Raw genomic sequence first — 16,485 nt, forward strand, 5'->3', positions numbered from 1 at the left:
GCCAGCTTTAGGCTTAGTGCCCACGATGCAGAAATTAAGCAGAAATTTTCCTGAGCATTTCTGCATCTCCTTGGCAGAAAAACGCATGCGGTTTTTACATGCGTTTTTGACGCGTATTTGACGCGTTTTTCCAATGCATTGTATAGGCAAATACGCATGCAGAAACGCACAAGAATTTGTCATGTTCGTATTTTTTCTGCGAGTAAAATCTGCGCAGAAAAAATCCTGACCTTGTGCACAGAACTTGCAGAATGTCATAGGAAATCATGGGATAAGGTATGCAATGCGTTTCTGGAGCGTTTACGCGCTGCAAATACGCACCAAAAAACGCACCAAAAACGCATCGTGGGCACACAGCCTTTCAGTGCATCAGTGCACAGTAAGCTGTCAATCAGAGTGCTCGGCATGCTCACAACTGCTGCTATCAGTTCTACGAGCGGTGACTGTAGACACTCCCTGCACGCCTCCATGACTGAAAGTCGGCAGCTCACGGGAGAAATAAAGTTAATTTCTCCTTTCAGTACTGTGGCCAGGCACCTTCATAACGCTCTTAAAGGGAATCTGTCAGCAGGAGAGACTAGCATGATGTAGGGAAAGAGACACTGAATCATGTATCACTTAGTTTAATGCGTGCAGCGGTCCTGACACAATCAGAATTTTTAGATTTAGCAGTGCAGCAGAGCTGAGAAAGCTAACCCCGCCCACACCAGGCTCTTAGTGTACATAGCTGTGGACAGTGAGCTGCTTATTACAGGAGGAGGCAGAGTCAGACTTGCAAGCAATGATAATCATCAGGAGATAAAACCTTCAGTCTAGGTAAACAACAGCACACAGCCTGACATGTGACACATCGTTGAGTTCAGTGTCTTAACCCCTACCTCATGCTGTCTTCAGATTACATAGCAAAAAATCTGCTGACAGATTCCCTTTAACCTGCAGATTAACCCTATATCTGTAGGTTAATAGCGTTACCAGACCTGACAGGTCCCCTTTAATTTAGAATATCAGTGTGGCATACTTATGTAATTATACGATTGAGAGCAATTTTATTCACTATACAGACCTTTAAAGTCCCAAATAAGATCTGAGAAGACAGCAGGTCTTCAATGCAGTGTTTTTTTTTTTTCTTTTTATTTGCTTATTGATCAAAACATAGGATGTGACATTTCTGGGACTTCAAGCCTCTGTACTTTCCAATATGACATTTTACTTAGATCTAACAGCCGGTATCAGTGAAGTGATGCTGATAATCGTCAGTTGTCACAATCTCATAATAAAACATTACAGACAGATTTATGAAAAATGTATTTGCATAAAGGAGAAGAACTACTTGATAAAATGCTAGATTACATCCCTCGTCTCCAATAATGAGAAAAAAGCAAACAAATAATGAAAATGTCTCCTCGCTGCCAATCACACTTCCCTCCCTCAGTGTAACATACAGTCTGATACAGAAAGACTATGATATAATCCCATCTATTTTCCGAGCAGGGCTTTACACAGACTCTGGAAAGGGAGGGTGCTGCAGTACCCCTTCCTCACTATCTGCTGTGTATTGTTCTAGATGAATGGTTTAACCATGACGTACTGTAGATTAGCTGGGTATGTCTGATCTTATCCCACATACAGTATGTTAGAAAGTCTAACTATGGTCAGATTTCTCCCTATTATGACTCATGCACGCAACATATTTTCTCTTACGAGCTTTATCCGTGCTTGTCACAGATAGCACTCATACCTACAGATAGCACTCGCCCCCTGATGAAGCTAGGGTGAAACGGACGTAGGGGTGCCAGGGCCACTCTGCAATTAGGTCTTCTCATCATCACACGATGTAAGTGCTTTTAACCATGCACTTCATTTTTTATTGTGATATACACAACAGGCACTGGGAAGCATACAAAACAACCTATAAGCTATATTTTGTATTTGCATATGTGGCCCTCTATTGAGTTACTCTGCTTTTTATTCTTATTTTTGTTATTTATTTATTTTTTCATATCAATAAAAATACGCTTTTATGAGACTTCAGTAGCACCATTTTGTTGGTTTTAGTTGGTATATTTAGTATTGGGGTGCATCTCGGTTACGGTACTTATTACAAATGGGCTCAGATTTCTCTTGGTTATATAGTTTCTTTCTTAAAAGTCCGTTCTATCAAAATATAAAATTAATCAACTCAATCGGTAAATGGAGTAACAAAAAAAAAATCAAAACAGCAGAATTGCGGTTTTTTTACAGCTGTTATAACAGCGGAAACATTTTTAAAATAGGTGATCATACCACCGTATCCATCCAATAATGAAATCAATAAAAATATTGGCTCGGAGCACAAAATACAAGCCCTCACACGGCCCGTCACCTGAAAATTGAAAACATTATGAGCATCGAAAAAATTGTGATACAAGTGAAAAAGTTTTTCACAGTTTTCTTTTTACTGTATAACAACCACTGTAAATAAAAAAAAAAACATAATTGCAGAATTACATTTCTTTCTTTGTGCTTCCTCTATATAGATTTCTGCTTTCCAGTACATCACATGATAAAATGGATTATATCATTCAAAAGTGCAACTTATCCCACAAAAAACAAGCCCTCACACGGCTATGTTGACGGAAAAATAAAAATGTTATGATTTTTGGAAGAAAGGGAGGAAAAAACAAACGTTCAAAAACAAAAAATCGCCATGTCCAGAAGGAGTATTAAAGATATGATTTCAAATAAACTAAACTCTGAAACCACAAATTTCAGTGGAATGGGCAACATGTCAGGAGCAGATGATGGGGAAAAGAAGGATCGCCATGTTGGATTTCAACAGCCCAAACATTTGTTCCACAAGAGATAAGCTGCTGTGAGAGTTTTTTCCAACAGTTTGCTCCATCTCCTAGCTGAGAAAGTTGTTATCCATTTACAGTTGTTTTGCCATAAACCAATGAAACAAGAACAATTGAAATAACTCAACACGACTAATATAACAAATTGTTTCTAAAAATTGAACACAAAATACCATTTTTTTAAATCAGACATTTTTTAAGTTTTTTTGTAATAAAAAACACAACAGAGAAAATAGGTGCTGCAAGGATACCAGCAAGAACAATTTACTGTTCTTCTTATATTAAGAAAACATCAAGAAGCATAGTCAGGGCCGGCGTACCCGGGCAAGTGCCGGGGCCCTGGAAAATCAGAGGGGCCCACCGCTCACTCACTGTCGGGGCCCGGGCCCAGCCGCCCACTCACTGTCGGGGCCGGGCCCACACACCCACCCGCCCACTCACTGTCGGGGCCGGGCCCACACACCCACCCGCCCACTCACTGTCGGGGCCCTGGCCGCTTCCTCGGCACCTGTTCAGGGACGCTTGATTGCCGGCACTCCCCCAGTCCCAGAAATGGCCGCGCGCTGTCAGGCTGTGTCTGCTAGTAATGACGCGGCAGGGTCGACGGCACTGCACCTTTAATTTTGCTTGTGTGTCGCTCCTGCCGCGTCATTACTAGCAGACACAGCTGCGCAGCGCGCGGCCATGTCTGGGGGGAGTGCCGGCAATCAAACACCGTCGGAGGTCCTGCACAGATGGGGGGAAGCGGCCTGGACCCGACCGCAAGTGGGCCCCTCTGATGGTCCAGGGACATGATGTCTGTGACATGCCGGGGGCCCTGCACTGCCCCATACCTGAGGAGCTGCTGGACAGGACACTGGACCGGGGACAGGTGAGTGAGGCTTCCCCAATCCCCATATTAAAAATATTTGTAATGGGTCTGTGTGAGTGCATGTATGTGAATGTCAGTGTGTATAACTGTGTATATATATTTGTCTGTTTTATATATGTCTTTAAGAATTTGTGTAAAAATATGTGTATGTCTGTATGTGTACAAATCTGGGTACCGTGTGTGCGTGCGCGTGTCTGGGTACCGTGTGTGCGTGCGCGTGTCTGGGTACCGTGTGTGCGTGCGCGTGTCTGGGTACCGTGTGTGCGTGCGCGTGTCTGGGTACCGTGTGTGCGTGCGCGTGTCTGGGTACCGTGTGTGCGTGCGCGTTTCTGCGTACCGTGTCTGCGTACCGTGTGTGCGCGTGTCTGCGTACCGCGTGTCTGCGTACCGTGTGTGCGTGTGCATGTGTCTGCGTACCGTGTGTGCGTGTGCATATGCCTGCGTACCGTGTGTGCGTGTGCATATGTCTGCGTACCGTGTGTGCGTGCGCATGTCTGCATATGTGAAGGATGAGGTGGCAGGCTGGGCCCTGTGTACTATGTATATACAGTACAGACCAAAAATTTGGACACACCTTCTCATTTAAAGATTTTTCTGTTTTTTCATGACTGAAAATTGTACATTCACACTGAAGGCATCAAAACTATGAATTAACACATGTGGAATTATATACTTAACAAAAAAGTGTGAAACAGCTGAAAATATGTCTTATATTCTAGGTTCTTCAAAGTAGCCACCTTTTGCTTGGATGACTGCTTTGCACACTCTTGGCATTCTCTTGATGAGCTTCAAGAGGTAGTCACCGGAAATGGTCTTCCAACAATCTTGAAGGCGTTCCCAGAGATGCTTAGCACTTGTTGGCTCTTTTGCCTTCACTCTGCGGTCCTGCTCACCCCAAACCATCTTGATTGGGTTCAGGTCTGGTGACTGTGGAGGCCAGGTCATCTGGCGTAGCACCCCATCACTCTACTTCTTGGTCAAATTTCCCTTACACAGCCTGGAGGTGTGTTTGTGGTCATTGTCCTGTTGAAAAATAAATGATGGTCCAACTAAATGCAAACCGGATGTAATAGCATTCCGCTGCAAGAAGCTGTGGTAGCCATGCTGGTTCAGTATGCCTTCAATTTTGAATAAATCCCCAACAGTGTCACCAGCAAAGCACCCCCACAACATCACACCTCCTCCTCCATGCTTCACGGTGGGAACCAGGCATGTGGAGTTCATCCGTTCACCTTTTCTGCGTCGCACAAAGACACGGTGGTTGGAACCAAAGATCTCAAATTTGGACTCATCAGACCAAAGCACAGATTTCCACTGGTCTAATGTCCATTTCTTGTGTTCCTTAGCCCAAACAAGTCTCTTCTGCTTGTTTCCTGTCCTAAGCAGTGGTTTCCTAGCAGCTATTTTACTATGAAGGCCTGCTGCACAAAGTCTCCTCTTAACACTTGTTGAAGAGATGTGTCTGCTGCTAGAACTCTGTGTGGCATTGACCTGGTCTCTAATCTGAGCTGCGATTTCTGAGGCTGGTGACTCAGATAAACTTATCCTCAGAAGCAGAGGTGACTCTTGGTCTTCCTTTCCTGGGGCGGTCCTCATGTGAGCCAGTTTCTTTGTAGCGTTTGATGGTTTTTGCAACTGCACTTGGGGACACTTTCAAAGTTTTCCCAATTTTTCGCACTGACTAACCTTCATTTCTTAAAGTAATGATGGCCACTCGTTTTTCTTTACTTAGCTGCTTTTTTCTTGCCATAATACAAATTCTAACAGTCTATTCAGTAGGACTATCAGCTGTGTATCCACCAGACTTCTGCACAACAGAACTGATGGTCCCAACCCCATTTATAAGGCAAGAAATCCCACTTATTAAACCTGACAGGGCACACCTGTGAAGTGAAAACCAATTCCGGTGACTACCTCTTGAAGCTCATGAAGAGAATGCCAAGAGTGTACAAAGCAGTCACCAAAGAAAAAGGTGGTTAATTTGAAGAACCTAGAATACAAGACATATTTTCAGTTGTTTCACACTTTTTTGTTAAGTATATAATTCCACATGTGTTAATTCATAGTTTTGATGCCTTCAGTGTGAATGTACAATTTTTATAGTCATGAAAATGCCGAAAAATCTTTAAATAAGGTGTGTCCAAACTTTTGGTCTGTACTATATATATATATATATATATTTCTCCGCCATATCTGTGCATCATGAATCGTGTATGTGTTAAAAGGGCCCACTGAGACTCTTTCGCCCGGGGCCCAGAAAAACCTGGAGCCGGCCCTGAGCATAGTACATAGCAAACTTTTCCAAACACCCCCTACCCCTAAAAGACCAATAACTGTTGCTACATGTCCAGTTAACATAGACCACAATATCCAACTTTTAATGACTACTGCAGTCCTATGTATCTTTATAGTAGAGCAACTTACTGTTATAACCTGCTGCAAACATGAACATGGCTGGATAACAGCTTGTGGCAGCATTCCTGAGGAATCTTAGCTCATTCTTCATGGACAATGGCCTCCAGTTCACCAATACTTTTGGAATGTCAAGAGAGTGGTCCAGAAAGTTAAGAGAGGAGATCATTGTTTGCACAAACAAGGAAGTACAAACAGAGGTGTATCTATCAGTTTCAGATGTATCAGTTTGGAAAAGGTAATAAAGTCATTTCTAAAGCTTTGGGACTCCAGCGAACCACAGTGAGAGCCATTATCCTCAAATGGAGAAAACATGGAACAGTGGTGAACCTTCCCAGGGCGGCCGGCCGACCAAAATTACCCTAAGAGCGCAGCGACAACTCATCCAAGAGGTCACAAAAGACCCCACAACAACATCCAAAGAACTGCAGGCCTCACTTGCAACAGTTAAGGTCAGTGTTCATGACTCCACCATAAGAAAGAGACTGGTCAAAAATGTCATGCATCGTAGAGTTCAAAGACGAAAATTGCTGTTGAGCAAAAATAACATAAATGCTTGTCTTAATTTTGCCAGAAAACATCTTGATGATTGCCAAGACTTTTGGGATAATACTCTGTGGACTGACTAGAAAAAAGTTGAACTTTTTGGAAGGTGTATGTCCCATTACTTTTGGCATAGAAGTAACACAGAATTTCAGAATAGTAACATCATACAAACAGTAAAATATGGTGGTGGTAGTGTGATGGTCTGGGGCTGTTTTGCTGATTCAGGACCTGGAAGACTTGCTGTGGTAAATGGAATCATGAATTCTGCTGTCTACCAAAAAATCCTGAAGGAGAATGTCCGGCCATCTGTTTGTGACCTCAAGCTCAAGCGCACTTGGGTTATGCAGCAAGACAATGATCTAAAACACAGCAGTAAGTCCACCTCTGAATGGCTTAAGAAAAACAAAATGAAGACTAGTGGCCTAGTCAAAGTCCTGACCTTAAATTAATTGAGATGCTGTGGCATGACCTTAAAAAGGTGGTTCATGCTTGGAAACCCTCCAATGTGGCTCAATTATAACAATTTTGCAAAGATGAGTGAGCCAAAATTCCTCCAGAGCGTTGTAAGTGAGCGTTAGATTTCCTTTTCCCTTAATAAAAAAGACCTTCATTTAAAAACTGCATTTTGTGTTTACTTGTATTATCATTGTCTAATATTTAAATTTATTTTGTGATCAGACACATTTAAGTGTGACAAACATGCAAAAGAATAAGAAATCAGGAAGGGAGCAAACACTTTTTCACACCACTGTATGTGATTTGCACACCAAGGCCACGGCCCCACTATCAGTGTTTGGTCAGTATTTTCTCTCAGAAGTGGGAGCCAAAACCAGATGAGGAACAATCAGAGAAAAGGTATAATAGAAACAAGTCACCAATTCTGCATTTATCACCCACTCCTAGTTTTGGCTCCCACTCCTGAGAAAAAATACTGACCAACTACTAAATACTGATAGTGGGACCCTAACCTTAGTCACGTGCCGACAAGCTGCTCTCCCTAAGGATATGTGCACATATCGTGCAATCCGCAGCAGCCAGACGTTAGAGCATAGTGGATGGGATTTCAAGAGATCCCATGCCCACTATGCGTCTCCGTGCTCCTGCGGATCACCCGCGGACACAGACATGCGGTGCGTCTTCACAGACCACAGCATGTCAATTTCTCTTGTGGAGACCCTAGTCTCCGCAAGAGAAAGTCTATCAGTGCAATGTATAGGATGCGGTGAATCCGCATGTGTTCAATGAACACATGCGGATTCATCTGCGTGAAGCGCTTTGGACTCAGCATAAAGTATGCTGCGTTCAAAGCGTTGCCAGAAAGGATGGTGTGCACATACCCTAACTCTCTCAATGTTCAGTGAAAAGCTGAGAGAAGCAGGAAGAAAAGCTAGTTTTCACGTGACCATAAGTATGAAAATCTCTTATGAGTGAAATGGCAGCAGAGCTGAATCCTGACAGTGAGTATATTACACGCTGTTAGGATTGGCATGCTACAAGCCTTCATTTTATAATTGAAGGGCTCATCCAGGTTTGAGATGAAAGTCTGTAGTCAATCTAGATGGAAGCAAGCATCTGAATTCTCATAGCTCCTGCACTGCACACTTTTAGGATTGCCCCTTGTTGGTGGCAAGAGTGGATGGTCATGTTAGCACAAGTACGTGATTTGTATACTTCTGGCCACATTCGAACTAAACGTGTCTGGCCTCGCTCAATTCATTTTCATTGAGTGAGGCTATGCATGTCTAGTTGGTACGTGACCACAAGTATGCAAATCGCCAGCACCAGAGAATTGTGATAGCGTGCAGTGCGCACTGTGAGAATTCGGAAGCCTGCAGTCACATAGAATGACTGCAGACTCATCACAAACTTGGACAACCTCTGTAATGCTCCTAACATAAATAAATATATGAAAATAAGTCAGTATCACAATTTTTTTTTTACATCCAGGTACCTTATAGATGATGTTGATCTGATTGGTGTCATTCTCTTTCTTTCCTTCATCTTGTCCAAACTCCATGATGACTTTTCACAGCCACAGCTAGTCTCTGCAGACTTCCATCTTCTCTGGTCTTCTGCAGCACATCCCCACACGATACCCTTAAAAATAGCGTCATTATAATGTTCCTGAATAAAACATATCTGCCCTACGCTGAGCCTTTGAATAAATAAGTGCCCCTCACTATATCTTTCCTGCACAAAACATGACCCCACTTTGTCCCTCTTATGGTACATGCCCTCCACACTGCCCTCTCCTTACCATACTGGGCCCCCTCTTCACACTGTCCCCCTATAGGGCCTAGTCTCATTACAGTGCACCCTCATCACATTCCCCCTTCTTCTTGCATACTGTACCCTCCTGGCTCTGCCCTTATACTCTCCCCCCATGTTGCCCCACCCAACACTACTCAGTGTCAATTCTGTGCCCACTCACACTTTTCTTCCCCATACTGTCTCCTCACACTATTCCCCTCAATAGTCTCCTCACACATTTCCCCTTCCTCATCATACTGCCTCCTCGCCCATCCCCTCTGTTAACCATACTGTTCCTCATATATTTACCCCTTCACTCTCCATACTGCCTCCTCAAACATTCACCGACTCCCCATACTGTGTCTGCACACATCCCACCACCCTTGCTCCACATACTGTGTCTGCACACATCCCATCACCCTTGCTCCCATACTGTGTCGGCATATATTTTTCCCTCGCTCCCCATACTGCATTCGCACCCATCCTCCCCATTTTGTGTCCGCACCAATCCCCCAACTCGCCATACTCTGTCCGCACCCATACCCACACTCACCATACTGTCTGCACCCATCCCCCCTCATATACCCCCCCTCGCTCATCATACTGTGTCCACACCCATCCTTCCACTCACCATACTGTTCTTGCACCTTTCCTGATCAGATGCCCCTCCTCCTTCCCCCTAGATAGGCCTCTGGTACAAAAATATAGCCAAGGCACTGAATTTTCTTAGAGATTCTGTTGGAAGCATAGATCACAATTTCAGTTATAAGAACACTGACGTGACTATACTACCTGGATGTGGCAAAGAGAGGAAGCTGTCACCGACTACCACCAGAATCCTGAGTCAAAATCCTTGAGTGACTGCAAAAGGCCTACAGCAAGATTTTCTGGCAGCAGGCAGTGAGGTTTCAGTTTGCACTGTAAGGGGCATACTAAACGCTAGAGGTCTCCAAGCACGAGCTCCAAGCCGTACACCTCTAGAGATCCAAAAGATCTTAAAAAGTCAGGTCCAATATGCTCTAAACCATATAAATAAACCACATAAGCTTTGGGATTCTGTTCTGTGGACTTTTTGAACCTCTGGGTCAGCAATATATCTTGAGGAAGAACAATGAGCCTGTAATGCCAGTGTCCCTGCACAGTTCATCTCCTTCTCCCTGGTAGGGATGCCAACATGCTCACCGCCATGACCACTCAGCAGCATCTCCTGCTCCAGCTCCCAGGTTCCAGGGTTTGCGCAGGTCTCCCAGTGATCCTGAGCCTGTTTTGTCTGAACCAGCCATTCTGTCCAAACCAGAACCTGTTTTATCTGAACCGGCACCAGTATCCATACAAACGGTGATACTGATCCTGTCCTGCCTGATACTCGGAGTCCATACCTGTGTCACTGACCCCAGGGGTCAGCTGCTGCAGTACTGGGGACTGCCCTGGAGTTGTACCTGGCGGCTAACTGCAGCACAAGCCTAACCTCACGATCAGAGGCTCTAGTGAAGAACCAGGTAGATGCTTAGTTATGCCCCTCCAGGGAAAAGCCCGGTCCATGGTGCAGTGGGTCCACACCCACAAGCGTGACAGAGCCATAATAACCTACATAATAGCCTTCAATGAAGCATGGTAGTGGCACAGTGATGCCTTAGGGCAGTGGTGGCGAACTTATGGTACACATGCCAGAGTGGAGCACTTAGAGCCCTCTGTGGGCTCACATGCCGACATCTCAGTAGTCCAGCATCCAGGGTTGTAACGATAGCAGTCGCAGAGGGTGTGACCTTGACCGGGCCCGTGCATTAGAGGGGCACACCGACTTTAATTTCACCTGGATGTGCATCCGGACCCGTCGGGTCCCTGTGTTGTAATTCACACCACCGGCCAACTAGAGGACGGCAGCAGACGGCAGCTTGCAAGTGACACGAGGCATATGGTAGGTAATTGTAAGGTTTCTTTTTAAAATGTGCTGGAGAAGAATGGAAGGGACTCAGGATGGGGGACATTATATCAGAATGGGGATATGATATCAGAATTGGGGACATTATACCAGGATGGCGGATGTTATACCAGAATAAGAACAAAAACTTCAGTATTTGGGTTAAATTGCCTTGTTGGTACTTTGTGATAAATAAATGGGTTTTGGGTTGCAATTTGGGCACTTGGTCTCTAAAAGGTTTGTCATCATTGCTCTTTTTTCCTCATTTGGCACTGGAAGCTTGTTGCATGTGGAATGCAACATGGCTTCAATAATGTTTCAGGAAATCCATGGAGAAAACATCATTCATTCTGTGAGGAAGCTGAAGCGTAGGCGTTATTGGACCTTGGACCAATAATCCCCAAAATACCTTAAAGTCCACCAATGCTTAGTTACAGAAGTCCTAGAAGATTCTGGAGTGGCTGTCGCAGTCACTGACTTGAAGCCCATAGAAAATCATTGATGAACTTTAAAGTAGGTGGTAAGCAGCATGCAAACCTAAGAATATTAGTGAACTGAATGCCATGGGCTAAAATTACTCAGTAATGCTGCCAGAAGCTGGTGTGTGGCTATGCATCACGTTTACAGCAGGTCACAACAGCCAGAGGTGCTCTAAAGATGCATGTCATGAAGGGGACTGCAGTAGTAAGTAAAAACGTCATTTTGTGTTCAATTTGGAGAAAATACTTGTTGTATTAAAAACAAAACCTATGATAAAAACTAAATGACCAAATACCCTGTAGTTAGTAAATAAATAATAGTACAAGTAAATAACAGGGTACTTAGCTAACAGAATTTTGATCAAAAAATTATAAAAGCCATCCCACTGTGAAAAGGTGTAGCCAATTGGAACAGTCCTATCTCTAGTATTAAACCTATGAGTCAGCAGACATCAAAATAGATGGGGGAAGATGAGGACCCAGACCCGACTGTTCAGACACCTGCCCGTGGTAAGCTACATCGACAAAATGTCCAGCTAAAAAGGGGGAGCCATGCCCCTGTTTGTATAAAGTAAAAAATGCTAAAGCAACACCAAAGAGATGTGCCAGAGCATATCTACTATATAATCGGCTTATCCCGTCTGTCTGTCCGTCCAGGAAATCCCGCGTCGCTGATTGGTCCAGCTGCGGGCAATCAGCGATGTGGGATTTCAGAACAAGATGGCGGTCGTTAGCGGCTCATCTGCCGCACGTAGGTCAGCGGCGATGCAGCCGGGAGATGACCGGCGCTAGCCGGTCATCTCCCGGCTGCTCGCAGCAGAAGTACCCCGACCGGCGGCCTAGGGGCTCCGCTCCCCGGTCCTCCCTTCACACTTGCCGTCGGGAGATCAGCGGCCCCGGTCATTTACCGGCTGCTCGCAGCGGAAGTCCCGCACAGGCAGCGCCGCTCCCCGGTCCTCACTAACACGGTTCGCAGATTGGTCGCGGCCGCCGGCCCCGACCAATCAGTGATATTGGCGCGAAATTTAAGACACCGCTGTCTTGATTGGTCGCGGCCAGCGGCCGCCACCAATCAGGAACGAGCGCAGTCCGGCCGCGAATTGGCGCCGGATTTAAAACACGCTTCGCTGATTGGTCGCACCCGCCCGGCCGCGACCAATCAGCGATATTGGCGCGAAATTTAAAACACCGCTTCTCTGATTGGTCGCGGCCAGCCGGCCGTGACCAATCAGCGACTAGCGCAGCCTGGCCGCGAATTGGTGCCGGATTTGAAACACGCAGGCCACCGTCGGGAGATTAGCGGCAACGCAGCCAGGAGATGACCGGTGCTAGCCAGTCATCTCCCGGCTGTTCGCAACAGAAGTACCCCGACCTGCGGCCTCGCTCCCCGGTCCTCCCTTCACACTTGCCGCGTGATCAGCGATGTTGTCACAAGCAGTATTGACAACATGACATAATTACAAAATTAATTAGGGGCCCCGGGGGGATACATTGGGGGGTTAATTTAAAGTAGTGCACAACCCATTTAAACACTGCTTCGCTGATTAGTCGCGCCCGGTTGGCCACATACATATTCTAGAATACCCGATGCGTTAGAATCGGGCCACCATCTAGTGTTGGTATAAGTGCAATGCATAGGTGTGTACTCACACTGTGGCCATTTACCCGACAAAGCCTAATATAAAAATAAAATGAGCAAATACCCCATAGTAAGTAAGTTTTAACTAAGTACTAATGGTGTTAACTATGTACTCTATGTTATTTACTAGTACTATTACTATTTTTTTTTTTTACTTAATACAGGGTATTTGCTCATTTTGTTTTATTTGAGGTTTTGTCTATTAAATGGCCAAAATGTGAACATGCGCCTTACCACTTATACCAACATATGTTCCGGCTCATTTCTTTGGTGTTGCTTTTTGTACTTTGTAGAAACAGGGACGTGACTCCCACTTTCTGAGCTGGGTATTTTGCCTATATAGCTTGTCCACAGGCATGTTTCTGAACAGTGTGGTCTGGGTCCTGCTCTATCCACATCTTTTTTGAAGACGCCTGACACAGGATGAGGTTTAATATTAGGGACAAGACAGTCCCGATTGGGTACACCTTGTCGTGGTGGGATGGCTTTTACGCTTTTTTCTAAAAATCAAAATAGTGTTAACTAAGTACCCTATATTATTTTCTTGTACTATTGTAAAGGACATATTGATATTCATGCTATAGCTACTCCATTTTTGCAGCTTGCTCCTAAAATCATGTTATTATTACTATATACATTCTTTCATTCTTTTATCTTGCTTCACACGCAATTTTCTCACAAGAACTTTTTCTCTCAAGAACATTCTATGAGACACCCCGCTCCTGTTATCTAACTAGTCTGAGCCGGGATGTGTAACCTTGTAACTTTCCATCATGCACCGAACTAGCGATAATATGACCATATGTGTGTTTCCATAATAATTGTACTAACATTGGTTCAAGCCTGTAGTATGGCTGTAGGTGATTGGCTATTGATATATTCAAAACAATATATAATGCTAAGTAGAGATAAACTGGGTTAGAGATTCTCAAATCTTCCCATACAGAGCTTTGTCTCCGTCTGGTTTCCTGATTGCCATCAACCTTGTAACATAATAATTTGACACTCACTTGGTCAACCGTGAAGGGTCATTGCTGCCCTCCCTCAACACTATCATTATTATTTACTTACTACAGGGTATTTCTACCCAGGAGATGTGGTATGTTCAGACCATGTTCTTGAAGACACAGCCATTACACAGAACACAGCAGGGGCACATTTATAAGATTATCTCAGCACAGGAACATTTTTTTTAAACACATCCAATTGTAAAACTTGTCATTATTCCAAGATCTAGTGATTAAAATGTACTTTGTTGGTGGGGCCACCCCTTTAAGGAACCTGACATGTCCCCTTTAATATAAGCAAAATCAGCATGCAGGGAATTTCCATAGTAGCTACATTTTTTTTATTTCCAATGTTTTATTCTAAGCTAGAGTAATACTAAAAAAAACCAAAAAAACGAAACAAACGTATTTTGTCCATGAAATAATAGTGAAATCCTAGTAGAATTGTGGTGGTCACCTTGGACACACTGTTTCTGGGCAATGCCAACCAACCATTGTAAGTCTTAAAAACGGCCTAGGTTTCTGGGTAAGGTGTTGATTATAATATAGAGATAAAAAATAAGAGTTTTTTTGCCATAAGTGCATATATCAAATATCTGAATTGAAAGTACTCATTCAGTTTCCAGTTTTAAGTTTCATATAGAAAGCAGAAGCGCTAATTGAAGGTGTCATTTACTTGGATTCAGAGAGGAGATTAAGAGCTGACATAGGAATAAAGGAAGAATCAAGGCACTGAAATCAGCACAGGTTGTGATGACATTCTGAAAACCTGATATTTATCTCATGCTGCAGCTAAATTAATGAGCGCCTGGTAAAGCATTAATGGAATGACACAAACGTACATTGCTAACTGATGACTCAGGTGTCACTACAAAGGCCTCCAGTGCTGCCCTTTGTAAAATTTTACACCTCTCCTTTCCCCAATAACGACATAGTGTTCTTTTCTTAGTTCAAAGCAAAACCTGGATGGGACATTGTTGAATCAGATTATTACAGACGTTAGCCTCTTTCTTCATTTACATCTACCTGCCTTCTGCAAGTGCATTAAAATAGCTGGGAATGTTTTGTTTCAAGGACAAAGGTGTAATTCTATATATAAAAAAGTGACTAAAATGGGCTATTTCCATTATGTTATGTTATGCATTATTTTGGTGGAATCTTCTCGCTTACATAGTGTTAAAGCTAGGCCAGGACCTAAGGCGGCAGTGTGTGATGTGTGACTAAGGGGTATTTCCAGAACTGAAAATGGTTTCTCTATGAGATAGGGGATAAATTACTGATGACTGATGGTCTTACCACTCAGACACCCAGCAATTCTGAGAATAGGGCTCGCCATCATGAATGAAGCGGAGGTGCGCATGGTCAAAGTCCGCTATGTTCAGTGTCTGCACTCGGCTATTTCCAGCAGTCACATGCCCAATGCTTCCATTGTTGCTCAGGGTTTCATTTTTACAGCATTCACTATTTGGTAAAAATTACCTGATAACTTTTTTTCTGCAAGTCAGAATATGGAGATGCCGAATTTATATACTGTATTTTTTAGGTTTCACTTTAAAAAAATGTAAAGAAAAAAATCAGAATTTGGGTTATGTCACTGTTACGCATTCTCCTTGGCTTGTCAGGGCTTCATTACCTTCTCCTATGGCCGCTGCTCTCTGCTGTGCTCTGCCAGGTTTTGCAAGTGGCACAGCTTGCCCCCATGTTATTGTCAGCCTAGGCCTCTATAAGGTCCACCAAGACACGCACCCATATCTTGGTATTAAGACTCTCCTACTTTCTGGTGTCCGTTCTGCCTGTGGCCTCCAGTTCTTCTAGTCCTTGACTCCCTTGTGCCTTACCTGCCTGCTGCATCAACGCCCAGGATCCATTTTCCCACCTGTCCTGGGCTTAGAGGATCCACCTCACAAGGTGAGCCCTTAACAGTTACCACATTCTGAGACCCAGACCTCTTTCATTTTTCCATTGATTAAGCTATCTGGGGGTTTATTTGTTTTGCAGGGCGCGTTGAAGTTTTTATTAGACCTTTTTTGGGGTTGGGGTGGAGGGTGGTGATGAGATGTGCAAACAATCCTGGCATTTTTTCATGCTCTTTTTAATGTATGTAAATATTATTGTGAGTTTTATAAACACTATTTTACATTTCTTTTTTAGTTCTAGTACACTTTAATCTGTGCTTGTAAAAGGGAAGGTTACTATTTATTGGCTACAAACAAAGGTCTTGAAAATAGTGAGAAAATAGTAAGGAAAGTGTATACGAGAACTGAGTAACTTTTCATTATATATATATATATATATATATATATATATATATATATATATATATATATATATATATATATATATATATATATATATATATATATATATATACACACACACAGTGGTGGCCAAAAGTATTGGCACCCTTGCAATTCTGTCAGATAATACTCAGTTTCTTCCTGAAAATGATTGCAATCACAAATTCTTTGGTATTATTATCTTCATTTAATTTCCTTGCAAGGAAAAAACTCAAAAGAGAATGAAGCA

Source organism: Phyllobates terribilis, unplaced genomic scaffold (assembly GCF_046119375.1).
Source record: "Phyllobates terribilis strain yellow unplaced genomic scaffold, ASM4611937v1 Scaffold_2__4_contigs__length_985480577, whole genome shotgun sequence".
Classification (NCBI taxonomy): Eukaryota; Metazoa; Chordata; class Amphibia; order Anura; family Dendrobatidae; genus Phyllobates; species Phyllobates terribilis.